Source organism: Euprymna scolopes, chromosome 30, assembly GCF_053919585.1.
Source record: "Euprymna scolopes isolate OS-2025 chromosome 30, ASM5391958v1, whole genome shotgun sequence".
Taxonomy (NCBI): Eukaryota; Metazoa; Mollusca; class Cephalopoda; order Sepiida; family Sepiolidae; genus Euprymna; species Euprymna scolopes.
In genome coordinates, this window is record NC_136511.1 from 52,582,220 (window position 1) to 52,596,000 (window position 13,781).

Consider the following 13,781-nt stretch of genomic DNA (forward strand, 5'->3'; position numbering starts at 1 on the left):
CCTACGATGTTTTATTTGGTTGCTTTGACTTGTCCGTACATGTCGGCGCTTGAATAAACCGCCCAGGTCGAATGGACGCAACTTAGTCTAGATACGTCCAAGCATTTCTATAAGAATATCAGTTTGTTGGTCGGTCGCTCATTGCTCAGGTTTAAGTATCATGTCAATTATTTGAAAGAAGACGTCTGAATGGACGCATCTTGTATTAGATACAACTAAAAACATTCTATCTATATTAGATTTCTCTTAGTCTGTCTGTCTGTCTGTCTGTCTGTCTGCCCGTTCTACGATTTCTTAGAAAGTACGGGGCGATCTGACTGAAATGTTGTATGGAGATTTGCTATGGTGAGATGCAAGAGACTGTGACAGACAGACAGACATACAGACAGACAGATAGAGACAGATAGATGGAACAAAATAGAGATTATGACTTAGAGACTGCAGTTTGCTAGTGTTGTTGTGGCACAAGAAAACCTTTTTAATATCATATTTATTTCTTTTGCTTTTCTTTTAAAAGCTGTCGGTTTATTTGAACCATATATTAACAAGGCCGATAGCCATTAGTCGCGTGCTCTTGTGTAATGAATGAATGCATTAATGTAGGATTGGCATGAAATTCTTAAAGATAAACTAAAATGACTGAAAAATGGGCTGAAATGACTTAAATAAATAAATAAAAAATAAATGACTTAGAATGACTTTAATGAACTTAAGGATTAATTGAATGACCTTAAGAATGACTTGAATGCTTAAAAATAACTGGAATCCTTCGAAAACAACTTGAATGATCTGGAGATTGACTTGAATGGCTTTGAGGTTGTAAAGTGAGTGATCATTTTACATAAAATTAATACAGAAAAGTAATCCACCACTTTATATCACAATGAGTACAGCATGTAGTAAGAACATATACTACACTTTGATCTTGGCCAAAAGGCCAAGAAAAGCGGTATTTATTTGCTCCCCCACTGAGCAAATTAGGCACAAGGTCGATTTTTAATGTGAGGAGTGAAGGGAAAATGGGGACCAACTCCCCAGGGAGTAGGGGGGGGGGGCTGGATAGTGACAATTGGTATGAAGGGTTTCCCCTACATTAATCAAGATCTTATATGTGGGGTCGCCCCCACATATGGTCTTTGCTTGTAGTACCGGAGCAGATACTACACTTTGATCTTGGCCAAGAAAAGCTTAAAAAGTTAAGAACAGCATCTATTAACAACAGACCTTTGATCTTAACCAAAAAGGCCAAGCACAAAAGTGTTATGGACAGACCGACCGACCGACGGACCGACGGACCGACGGAGTGACTTATAGAGTCGCTTGCACGCGACTAAAAATAAAGAAATTGCCAATAGGAACGAAAAGTAGTGAAAAAGAAAAAGAAGAAAAAAGAAAGAAAAGAGATAGAATATACGAATGAGGACGAAAAGCGAATAAGACGTACTCTCATTCTATTTCTATCCGTATACCCCCCCACTCTCATTTATCGGACAGGAGGGCGCCAGGGAAACCAGTCGAGTTGCACAGTTAATGTAACCTGAAAGGTGCAGACATTTAAACGGCGGTCGTTAGGGTCACCGAGCCACATTCATCGCATACCGCGCAGCCATTAGATAACGCTCATTGTCATATTTAACTGACTACGTCATACGGACGAAGTCCACGGGAATGGCCTCGTCGTTGGCGAAACTTGTCCGTTGAGTGAAGGTGTTTGTCTCTCTCTCTCACAAGAAATGTGACACAAAGGTCAGAAAGTAAGATTTAAGAGTCAGCGCCCCGGAGAAGAAGCACTTTGACCCGAAAAAAAAAAAAAAAAAAAACATGCCTGGGCAGCTCCCTTGGAATTTCTTGATAGGGGCGCCTCAAGTGATTTTTTTTTTTTTTGCTTACATTCACGCCTAACAAGGCATATCGGCACTTGGACGTAAAGGGCTACTATTTGGGACGATGCCTAGAAAAGATTAACAAGATGTTGGTTTACGGTACATTTAAACTTCTGCATGTCAGTACAGTTAGGGAAGCAGGTAATAGAAAGGGAATCCCAAAGTTGAGCTGTTCGAGGGAAGAAACTATTAGAGTAGAAAGCTTTCTGACATTCAGGGACCCTAACAGTGAAGGGGTGAGATTTTGTTGCTAAGCGGGTTTGTCGGTGATATGTACATCGAGGAGGCACAACGAGCTCATCAGAGCACATTTCATTAAAATATTTGTAAAACAGGCACAGAGATGCAACATTGCGGCAATGAGACAGGGGTTGGAGCTTAGTTGACAAAATGGAACCTATTGGATTGAAAACTCTTTTTTTTACCCTATTCAAGAGGGAGAGGCAAATGGTATATGCACCAGCCCAGATGTGGCAACAATACTCCTTGCATGGGCGAATGGTGGCCTTATAGAGGCACAGGATACTCTTAGGAGTGAGTAGTCTTCTAGCTCGATAGAGGGAACCCACCTTTGTAGCAGCCTTCGCAATGTCTTCAATGTATTTGTTCCAGTTCATATTGCATGTAAATGTTAGGCTGAGGAGTTTTATTAGCAATAAACTAATCCATTCTTAATGAGAGAAATCAGATCCCGAAACGGTGTACTTCCTATAATTTCGCAGGACCAGCATCAATAGAAAAAAGGATATTTTTGAAAACAGCTTCGACTCTTGAGTTAGGTGCCGAGAGGAACAAGTCCCGGGAAGTGATACAAACAGAAACCGTTTGGCTCTTGACGCGGGTAAAATTAGGCTCAAGCTCGGTTTATCGGATAAAATCTAGCTACCCCCGCCTCAAGGAGTACTCTCATTTAAGACAAATATAAAACTTTTCATGATCTAGGAGGCTTTTTCTTCCGGCTGCAACCGCAGGTCTTACATTCTCATCCACAAGCAACCACTTAACCAAACAATGTCTTTTTATAAATATATGCGCAGGTTTTTATTCATTTTTATTATTTTACGATTATTTCACCTCAAACAAGGTACAGTCCACTTTGACGTAAGGGGATACTATTTGGGACCAAATTTACAGGGATAATAATGTAGGGAGTTGAGCAACGAGATGTCTGTTTACATTACTCTTGAACTTTTGCATGTCAGTTAAGTCAGAGAAGCAGGGTCTCGGGAAAGAATTTCAAAGTCTAACAGTTCGAGGAAAGAAACTATTAGAGTAGAGTTCCCGGCATCTAGGGATCTCTACTGCGTAGAGGTGGGATTTTGCTGCTTATCGAGTTAGTTTGGGTTAGGGTTAGGGTTAGGGTTCAATGAAGTACAAGTGTTCGAGTTCGCCAGATCACATTTCATTAAAATACTCGTGAAGCACACAGAGACACAACATTTCGGTGATGGGTCAGAGATGAGAGTTTGGTTGGTTACTCTTTTCTTTTTCGAACCCTGTCAATGAGCGAGAGACTAATGGCAGATGCACCAGACCAGATGTAACAACAATACCCTATGCATGGACGAATAGTGTCTTTGTTGAGGTACAGGATACTCTTAGGTGTGAGTAACTTCTATCATAGTAGGGAAACCACACTTTGTTCGCAGCAGCCTTAGCAATGTCCTCGCTATATTTGTTCCAATTCATGCTACATGTGAAGCCGACGAGTTTGAACAATGCACTTTAAGTTAGTGTTTCATTAGCCATGGCTATCAGTGATTGAGTATATTTTTTCTTGTGATTCTATTTACAGTCACTGTTTTTTTTTCATAGGTGACCGTCGATCGCTTCGTCTGTTTAACTGAGATGAACAGACAACTTATTCTTAAATAACACAAAGAAAACTTTTCATGAGTTCTTCGATGCTTTATTGGAGAGATGTAGAGACGATATAACTAATTAATTATTTATTTATTATCCTACAAACTGAGAGACGCAGACAGACAGAGACTCGAGGTAACATTCAACTTATATCATTTCTACATCATTTGGACGTGACCCATTCGTATCATTTTCTGAGAGTTGTTGATTTTAAAATCTTTGTCTTTATCGATTGAAAACGTGCCGTCATATTATATCATTTACCGTTTGACTATGTTTTGTCCAGCGCGTTTGACCTGCTATCTACCGCTTCAAGTCATGTCAACCGTCTTTGTGTACGATTCTGTTTGCATATAAGTAGTCCTGACATGCAGTAAAGTGATCCTTTATCAAAGTTCATACTAGCTAACTGAGTCGCTTGCATAGCGTTTCAAATATACAACAAAGACTGAACAGATGCCACACTCTGTTTCTAAGCCACCGTCGCCTAAAATCCTCAAGTCAATTTATCTGCCAGGAAAAAATAAAATATATGGAAGCACGAATTAGTAAAAATAACTATAATTACATGCGTTTTAATTGTGCTATTTATGTTTATAAAGTAAAATTCTATTAAAATTAATGTTTTTTTTTAGGTTTTTTCTTTTTACTAAAGTGTCGTCACTATTCAAGGCCCAAAGGCTACTTGAGGATAATGGTCAAATAAGTATCAGGTCGACGCTAAGACAACACCGTGATCACGAGTAATGATGACCGCGATTGGACAGAATTTGATTATTTAAAAGAGAAGAGGGGAGCTCAACATACTTGAAAATGAGCACGTTGCAATCACCCGAGAAGACGCACTGCAATATTGTGTTCTACGGAGAGGTGGTTCTAGAAAAGCAACTTTTCTTATGGGAGTTTTGTTTAGTTTTAAGTAGATATAGAGAGAGTGAAGTTATTGGCAATGGTTGTAGCTAGACAACTTTTATTGCAAAAGTTATACAGAGAGGGGGACAGAGATTGAAGTTAAATCGAATACTTACCATGAAAATAACGAAAGTTTAGATAAAGACGAGCAACGTATCTTCTATGAGAAATAAATAGCAGGGAGAAAAAATGACTTCGTCCACTAGATTTCAAAATCAATTTGTGTTCTGTCAAGATATGAACGGGAGCTTTCAGTAGCACCTCCCCAGATGTGGCAACAGTGCTTCATCTTACATTTCGTAAATAATAAGGGGGAGTTTAATTCGAGAAAAAAAAATACTGTAAACTCTATTTTCGCCCCGCTTTTGCCACAGAAGTGCGTTTCTGATTAGATTAAATTGTTTTTTACACGAAAACCAGCGTATGTATATCCGACGGTCAAATCACTTTTTAGCATTAGGGATCGATATTGTGCATTGTTTTATATATATATATATATATATATATATATATATATATATATATATATATATATATATATATATATATATACTTGTATGTAATATACTGAGTTTTACTGGGTTCGTATAATTCAGTAAATTTTCATATACCAATAAGTTTTAAGCCAAAGAGAGATGACTTAAAAAGTAAGCTACAAAATTATCATATTTCATAATTGAGCATTAATATACTGTATTAACAAAACCAAGACTTCAAAACAGGAATTGCTAGCAACAGAAAGTGTATTTCATTGTAAGTTACAATTGTTTCCATACCAGTTTGACAATGTTAAAATTTTCAAACGCCATAATGCTTGAAATTGTCAAACTGGTATGGAAACAATTGTAACTTACAATGAAATACACTTTCTGTTGCTATGAATTCCTTTTTCGAAGTCTAGGTTTTGTTAATACAGTATATATATATATATATATATATATTTGTGTGTGTGTGTGCGTGTCTCTGTCTGTCTGTATGTATGTATGTCTATCTGCCCATCCCTCTCTCTCTCTCTATATATATATATTAGGGATTGGACGATTCCAATATTTTTACCGATTCCGAAACAATTAACGATTCCGTATTATATTCCCGATTCCGATGCAATTACCGATACCGATTCCGACTCCGATTCTTTCAAAATCTCTTTATATTTAACTATACAATTGTTTTTTTTCTCGATTACCGTAAAAACACATGTTAAATGTGCAGATATTTTCTTAACCGTGTAGATACACTTGTGAGGGGTGATCTATCGATTTTGGTTTTACTAATTGGTTAAAATCAATAGATAGTCATTATTTTAATATTACTATAAGCGGTAGAATATTTTTCTTTAAAGAAAATTAAATAAAAAGCCAATTAAAAGAATCGTTGTTGGCATCGGAAAATAGGCACAATTTTTTTCGAGTCTGATACCGATACCCCCAAAATTTCTGATTTTTTCGATTCTCGATTCTGATTAATCGATCCAACACTTATATATATATATATATATATATATATATATGATATATATATATATATATATATATATATGATATATATATATATATATGATATATATGATATATATATATATATATATATATATATATATGATTTTCAGAATGTGAGAGGTTATATATAATAAATACCACAGCCAAACAACGTCACAGCCCACAAGAGCCATGGCAGTCAACGAACAGGAAGTCCAAGACTATATATATATATATATATATATATATATATATACACGTAATATATATGACCCTGATAACATTCCAATCATTGTGCTCAATAATCTATAATAGGAGCTACCTCCAATACTAAGTTGTTCAAACGTTGCTTCAGGAAAAATGCTTCCCAACATATTATTAAACGCCGATAGTCTGCACAGTATTTAAAAACACAGGTGATTGGTCATCTGCATCTCAGTACAGACCAATCAGCCTGTTGTGCGTCATGAGTAAATTACTTGAGTCCGTGATAAATAGAGAAGTTGTCAATCATTTCAGTAAAATATAACCTATTCAACGACATATATATGGTCTTCGTTCCTAGAGATCAACTACTAATGCACTAACTGTAATATTACACAGGACTAGTGAATCGATCGACTATTGCTTCGTTTCTAGAGCAATAGCTCTTGACATATCGAAGGCATTTGTTAGGATCTAACACAAAGGTCAACTTCATAAGATTTCCAAGTACGAAATAGCTGAAAATGTCCTCTAAACCATCAAATCCTTTCTCTCTGTAAAGTTTATCAATGTGGTCGTTGATGGGCAGAAATATGAAACTCATACTATTAACGTTTGCGTACTTCAGGGATGAATTCTGGGCTCAACTCTTCCTGACCTCTTGGCCTTCGAGTCAAGATCAAAGTGTAGTTAGGGCCTTGTGCCTAATTTTGTTGTTTGAAAATCTTTTGTTTTTTTACTTAATTGTATTTACAAAATTTTAAAAGCAATAAAATATATAAACAAGATCAAAGTGTAGTATCTGTTCCGGCAGATGCTGTAAGCTATGACTAGCTATGACTAGCAAAGACCAGATGTGGGGGCAACCCCACATGCTTGACCTTTAACCAGCTTCCATTTCCCACCTCTCGGGAGCTGGTCCCCTTTTCCCCTTCCCCCTCCCTTCCCCCTCACATTAAAAATCGGCCTTGTGCCTAATTTGCTCGGTGGGGGAGCAAATAAATACCATCTGTTCCGGCAGATACTGCAAGCAAAGACCATATGTGGGGGCGGCCCCACATATAAGACCTTGGTCAATGTAGGGTCAACCCTTCATACCAATTGTCACTATCCAGCTCCCCTACTCCCCGGGGAGTTGGTCCCCATTTCCCCTTCACTCCTCACATTAAAAATCGGCCTTGTGCCTAATTTGCTCAGTGGGGGAGCAAATAAATACCTCAAAGTGTAGTATCTGCTCTTCAGATCTACACTTCAATTTCTTGTTCTCTGTCAGTGGAGGAGAACTCCTTCACGACTGAGACAATTTTTATTTTTGTTCCTTTTCTCCACATTAAAAACGACCCTGGTGTCTAACTCTGTTCCGTGGGGAGGCATTGTAAATAGGAACTCTTCCTGACGTTCAGCATCGACCTCACAAATCACATTATTTGTTCATTTGTCGACATCTATGCAGAGATGCTACTGTCTACGGCAACACTTTAAAGACCGATAAAGATCAGGGTTTTGCTGACTGTCACTCCTGCGATCTGGGTAAAAAAAAACGGCACACATTAGTGCAGGATTGCTTCCCTGTTGATTATAACTAAGTTGATCATACATCCAAAACCAAACTTCTATCTTTTCACCACCAAGTTTCATGTGCCCACTTTGCCCCAGTTGAAATAAATAGCCTCGCTTTGATGAAGCATCCGACAACAACTTTCCTCACGCTCTCATCTGTGCGAAAAATTAGACGAAAATTCCATGCGCACAGTTTGTTTCCGAGAATTGTCCGTCTATGGAATGCAATGCCGTGTCTGCTTTCCGGCTGACTATAACATGGTCATCTTCAAGTCTAATGCGAATAAATTCCTACCTAATTCGTATAACTAGATAATCTAGCCCCACCCAAGTTTAACCGTGACTGATCTTGTCTCACCATCTACCATAATACTTAACTCTTATCCTTGAGTGACTTCCGCGCCTTGATAAGTGATGACCCTCGAAGTATATATATATATATATATATATATATATATATATATATATATATATGAGAGAGAGAGAGATAGATAGATAGATAGATATATATATAGAGAGAGAGATAGATAGATAGATAGAGAGAGAGAGAAAGAGAGAGAGAGAGGGTGTGTGTGTGTGTGTGTGTGTGTGTGTGTGTGTGTGTGCGTGCGTGTGAAGATGGATGGGAGGATGAGAGACCAAGAAGAGACTAATAAGAACAACTCATCAGGACAAGAATGTTTGAATGTTTCCAGTAACGTTCTTGAATAAAAGCCGACATTCTCACCCGCCGATGCAACCATCCAATCCAGCGTTACCTGTCACAAGTACTTAAAAAACAGATGAGCCGTGACAAGTTAATTGAATTACTCTTGAGAACACGCCTTGCCACCCGCAGGTTACAGGCATGAGCCAAATGATCCCTATCGTGTTTAGACAGATTTGCTTCCTTTCACATATAGTACTATGCTTTCGAAATTAAGTATAGAAATTCCTAATATAATATAATTATTACTGAATAAGTTTGGCCCCAGATATGATTAAATGCTACTATCGCTCCAGAAAATACCTTAGAAATAATTTTCGACATATATTGTGCTTCCTAAGATTGAATACCAGGTGCCTTCAATAAATTTCCAGATTTTTTTTAGTATGGGCACTTTTATTTATAGTATACACATGAAACTATAGTCTCCTTCGAACTAATCTCCCCCGGCTGCAATGCCCTTGTACCGTTCCAACAATTTCTGGAAAGAATTGGCTCTATTATAACAAACACGAAATCTGCATGAATCAAAATAAATTTTAAATATATTTAAGTGTATTTTACGACAAGGTTAGCCTGATCTCCCTCCCTACCGCGCGTATATTCCTAAAATATTCCTATAAAGTCATAGAAATGTACTTTCTGTTATATATACAAATTATTATTAACGTTTTGGATGCCCCCCCCCCAATAATTTTATTATAGCGTGAAGGATTTTTATTTCCGAATTCATTTAAGATGACCAATCGAGTTTTAAGAACAAATACTCCATTTTACTCCCAATTTGTTCGAGTTTCACGTTCGACACATCAACACATCAGATGCAATTAAAAAAAAAGTTTTTGGAATTGCATCGTTGGCAATTGGGTAAAGGTTGATAATGTACGAGATGCCTTAAATAAGTTTCAAGACTTCTTTCATATGGGCACTTTTATTGATAGTACACACATGAAACTCTCGTCTCCTGCGAAGTAATCTCCTCCGGCTGCAATGCACTTGTATTCTTCCAACAACTTCTGGAAAGCCCCAGGGAAGTCCTCTTGTGAGAGCGTGTCAATGACCCGAGTCACAGCGTCTTTAGTACCCTTAGTTTGCTCATAACGACAATCTCTATTGTTTCCTTAAGCTTAAGGAATAATCAAAAGTCATATAAAGCAATGTCTGAATGATAGGGAGGATGAGGAGGAGCTGTCTTGATGCCCATCTTGGTTAAATAATCTGTAACAACGATGGAGTTGTAGACTGGAACATTCGCACAAATCTTCCGCATCTTCAGTTCCTCACAAATAATTGTGCACAGTTCGCACACTAACATCAAACTGTGCACTTACTGTCTCTGTAGATACACGACGATCCTTATCCATGAAATACTTTATTTGGCTAATCAACTCTAGTGTATTGACTTTTTTTACTCCTCCCACACCTCTCATTATCCCTCACACACTGCCTGCCGTCCTTGAATCTCTTATGCCACTCCAAAACTGATGCTCGATTCAAGATGATCCAAACGCAGTCTGGAGCATTCCATACGTTTCTGTAGCATTTGTATCAAGTTTATAATAGAATTTTATTGCGTACCGTTCTTCTAATGTATACTCACGTCCAGATTGCATTTATGAAATTCTCCAGCTGTGACAAAATGGTGGATTCCAATTCCTGCTATAGCTATTCATTTAGATCTGAAATCATAAAAATTGGTCAGTCATCTCATAAGTTGTATAGGAATAACATACTGGATTTTCAAGTGTCTATGGCAATTTTAAATGCCATGTACAAAAAGTCTGGAAATTTTTTGAAGGCGCCTCGTACTTCTGCCACATTGGGGAATGGAATGCCGCACAGAGTATCCTTTTCTGCCTTGACCGAGTACCGAATCGACCCTGAAATCCAGCGGAGGAGGCATGATATCTTCTACTGCTTATAACTACTCTTTCTCACGGAAGAGTCGTTGCCAATTTCTCTCTGCTCTATCATTATTTCTAAGAAAGATGTTCGACTGAGCTCCACTCTTTGATTTCTTCTTATAAAACATTCACTGTAAAAATATTGTATACACAACAGGGAAAGAAAAAATTTCGTTTCTTCTTCTATGTTTCTAGAGCCAGGCAGAATTTTCATGAACAGAACTTCTTTTGCAATGGCTTTCCGTCTGTGGAACACATTAGTGCAAGACTGATTCCCTGCTAATTATAACTTAGTCGTCTTCAAGTGTTAGGCAGAATGAACAGAACTTCTTTTGAAATGGCTTTTCGTCTGTGGAACACATTAGTACAAGACTACTTCCCTGCTGATTATAACTTAGTTGTCTTCAAACGAATGTCAATAAATTCCAAGTTTCACATAATCAAACTAATTTGATCAATGTTAATACCATAGTGTTCCTAATCTTTCAACTGATAATCGGTGCTATCAGATCAGGCTGTCTTAAGATATTGGCTTCCTAACCTAAAATGCAACAGACATTGATGCTACTATTTATTCCCCCTTTTCGTTGCAAAACTTAATTGTTCTCCAAAGGCTTAGAGCAAAAACTAAAATTTTCCTCTACAAAACAACCAAACCAAACACCATGAATAAATATCTACATAAAGATATAAACAACTTGAAGCATAAAATCTTTTTTTTTCCCAAATTAGTGGATTCAGCATTAAATAATCACAAAAAAGAGTTGACATACCTTAAAACAAAACAACCAAACCAAATACTAATCGTAAATATTTAAAAATATAAAAAGAACTCGAAGCATGCCAACCTTTTCCCAATATTACTGGATTTGCCATTAAATAACCTGAAAAGTGTTGATCGGCCGTAAAACAACACGGCCATACCAAATGAGCTGATAACCATTCTGAGTGATTACCGCTTATCCTCGAGTGGCTCTTCGCTTTGGTACCCAACAGTAAAAAACGATACGGGACTTAGTTGAAAAGTATATAGTGCGGATACCAACATGCACGTGTACGATAGACAGAAAAAATAAAACTCATTGATAAGGAAATGGATCTACGGTTAAGGGGAACAACATATATAGTTCAAAGTTATAACCGATCGTCCTTGTAAATAGCCACAAAACAAACCACACGTTTCGCATGAGTTTAATTTTTACTAAACTCAAAGAAACATACAGATTGTCGTTATGAGACAATTGAGGGTGTGAAAGAGGCTGTGACTCGGGTTATTGACAGGCTCACACAAGAGGGCTTCCCTGGACCCATCAAGAGGTTGCAGCCAAAGGAGATTACTTCGAAGGGGACTAGAGTTTAATGCGTGTACTATTAATAAAGGTGCTTATACGAAAACGTCTAGAAACTTATTAAAGGGACCTCGTACCTCTGTAAGACGTTTATTTAATTCTACATCAAAAGGCGTATTTTGAAATTCACACACACACACGCACACACACACACGCACACATATTCATATATTCATATATATATATATATATATATATATATATATATATATATATATATATATATGAATATGTGTGCGTGTGTGTGTGTGTGTGAATTTCAAAATATATATATATACACGCACACATATTCATATATATATACACGCACACATATTCATATTTTCCATATATATATACACGCACACATATTCATATATTCATATATACATATATATATATATATGTATATATACACGCACATATATTCATATATTCATATATATATATATATATATATATATATACACACGCACACATAATCATATATTCATATATATATATACACGCACACATATGCATATATTCATATATACATATATATATATGTATATATACACGCACATATATTCATATATTCATATATATATATATATATATATATATATATATATATATATATATATACACGCACACATATGCATATATTCATATATATATATACATATATTCTTGAGTTTATATAAATATATATTTTTAAGATATATATTCCATATAATATAGTTAAAATTGTTACAAATAACAAGCTCAATGAAGATATATTTCAGGCTTCAGAGTATACGTAATGATAAGTTACACTTCTATGACCTAAGTATAGAATCGCAATAAAATCGTCTTTTTTCTTTTTAAATTTTGAACTATTTCAAAATCATTTTTACTTATAATATAAGTCAATGCCTATATAGTTTCCATTATGATCTTACATGTTTTTCGCCATCATAAAAGGAAAAAAATAATCGCTCGATAATTATGCAGCTCATCAGAGACGAACAGATATCATCAATGGAATGGAACTATATATATATATATATATATATAAAATATATTTTAGTCATCGACATACAGACCTGTTTCGTTGTATCACAACTCATCAGTGCCGCTAGACTAACACCTCTCCCAAGCCGAGGATCGAACCTAGAACCGTCGTGATGACAGTCGGCAGTCCTATCCCCTTGACTACGGAATCGGTGGCCGAAATTAACTTGTCAGAACGATTATTTAAATAAACATTCGTCTGCTACTCGTAGAGGGCTCAAACGTTTGTTTGTAAACAAATCGCGAGCTTCGCATTATTTCAGCTAAATTAAGTAGCGAGTAAGATAATTTACAAGAGTGCTCTACCAAAGAGGGGAGCTTTATAAAATATATTTTAGTCATCGACATACAGACCTGTTTCGTTGTATCACAACTCATCAGTGCCGCTAGACTAACACCTCTCCCAAGCCGAGGATCGAACCTAGAACCGTCGTGATGACAGTCGGCAGTCCTATCCCCTTGACTACGGAATCGGTGGCCGAAATTAACTTGTCAGAACGATTATTTAAATAAACATTCGTCTGCTACTCGTAGAGGGCTCAAACGTTTGTTTGTAAACAAATCGCGAGCTTCGCATTATTTCAGCTAAATTAAGTAGCGAGTAAGATAATTTACAAGAGTGCTCTACCAAAGAGGGGAGCTTTATAAAATATATTTTAGTCATCGACATACAGACCTGTTTCGTTGTATCACAACTCATCAGTGCCGCTAGACTAACACCTCTCCCAAGCCGAGGATCGAACCTAGAACCGTCGTGATGACAGTCGGCAGTCCTATCCCCTTGACTACGGAATCGGTGGCCGAAATTAACTTGTCAGAACGATTATTTAAATAAACATTCGTCTGCTACTCGTAGAGGGCTCAAACGTTTGTTTGTAAACAAATCGCGAGCTTCGCATTATTTCAGC

The 13,781-nt window shown here is 36.8% G+C and overlaps 1 protein-coding gene and 1 pseudogene across 1 annotated transcript in view; both read right to left on the reverse strand.

The window, feature by feature from the left end:
- Nucleotides 1-13,781, reverse strand: part of LOC145254807 (fatty acid-binding protein homolog 9-like) — a 214,784-nt gene that overhangs the window by 146,368 nt on the left and 54,635 nt on the right. The window lies entirely within an intron of this gene.
- On the reverse strand, nt 824-951 carry LOC145255015 (U2 spliceosomal RNA; annotated as a pseudogene).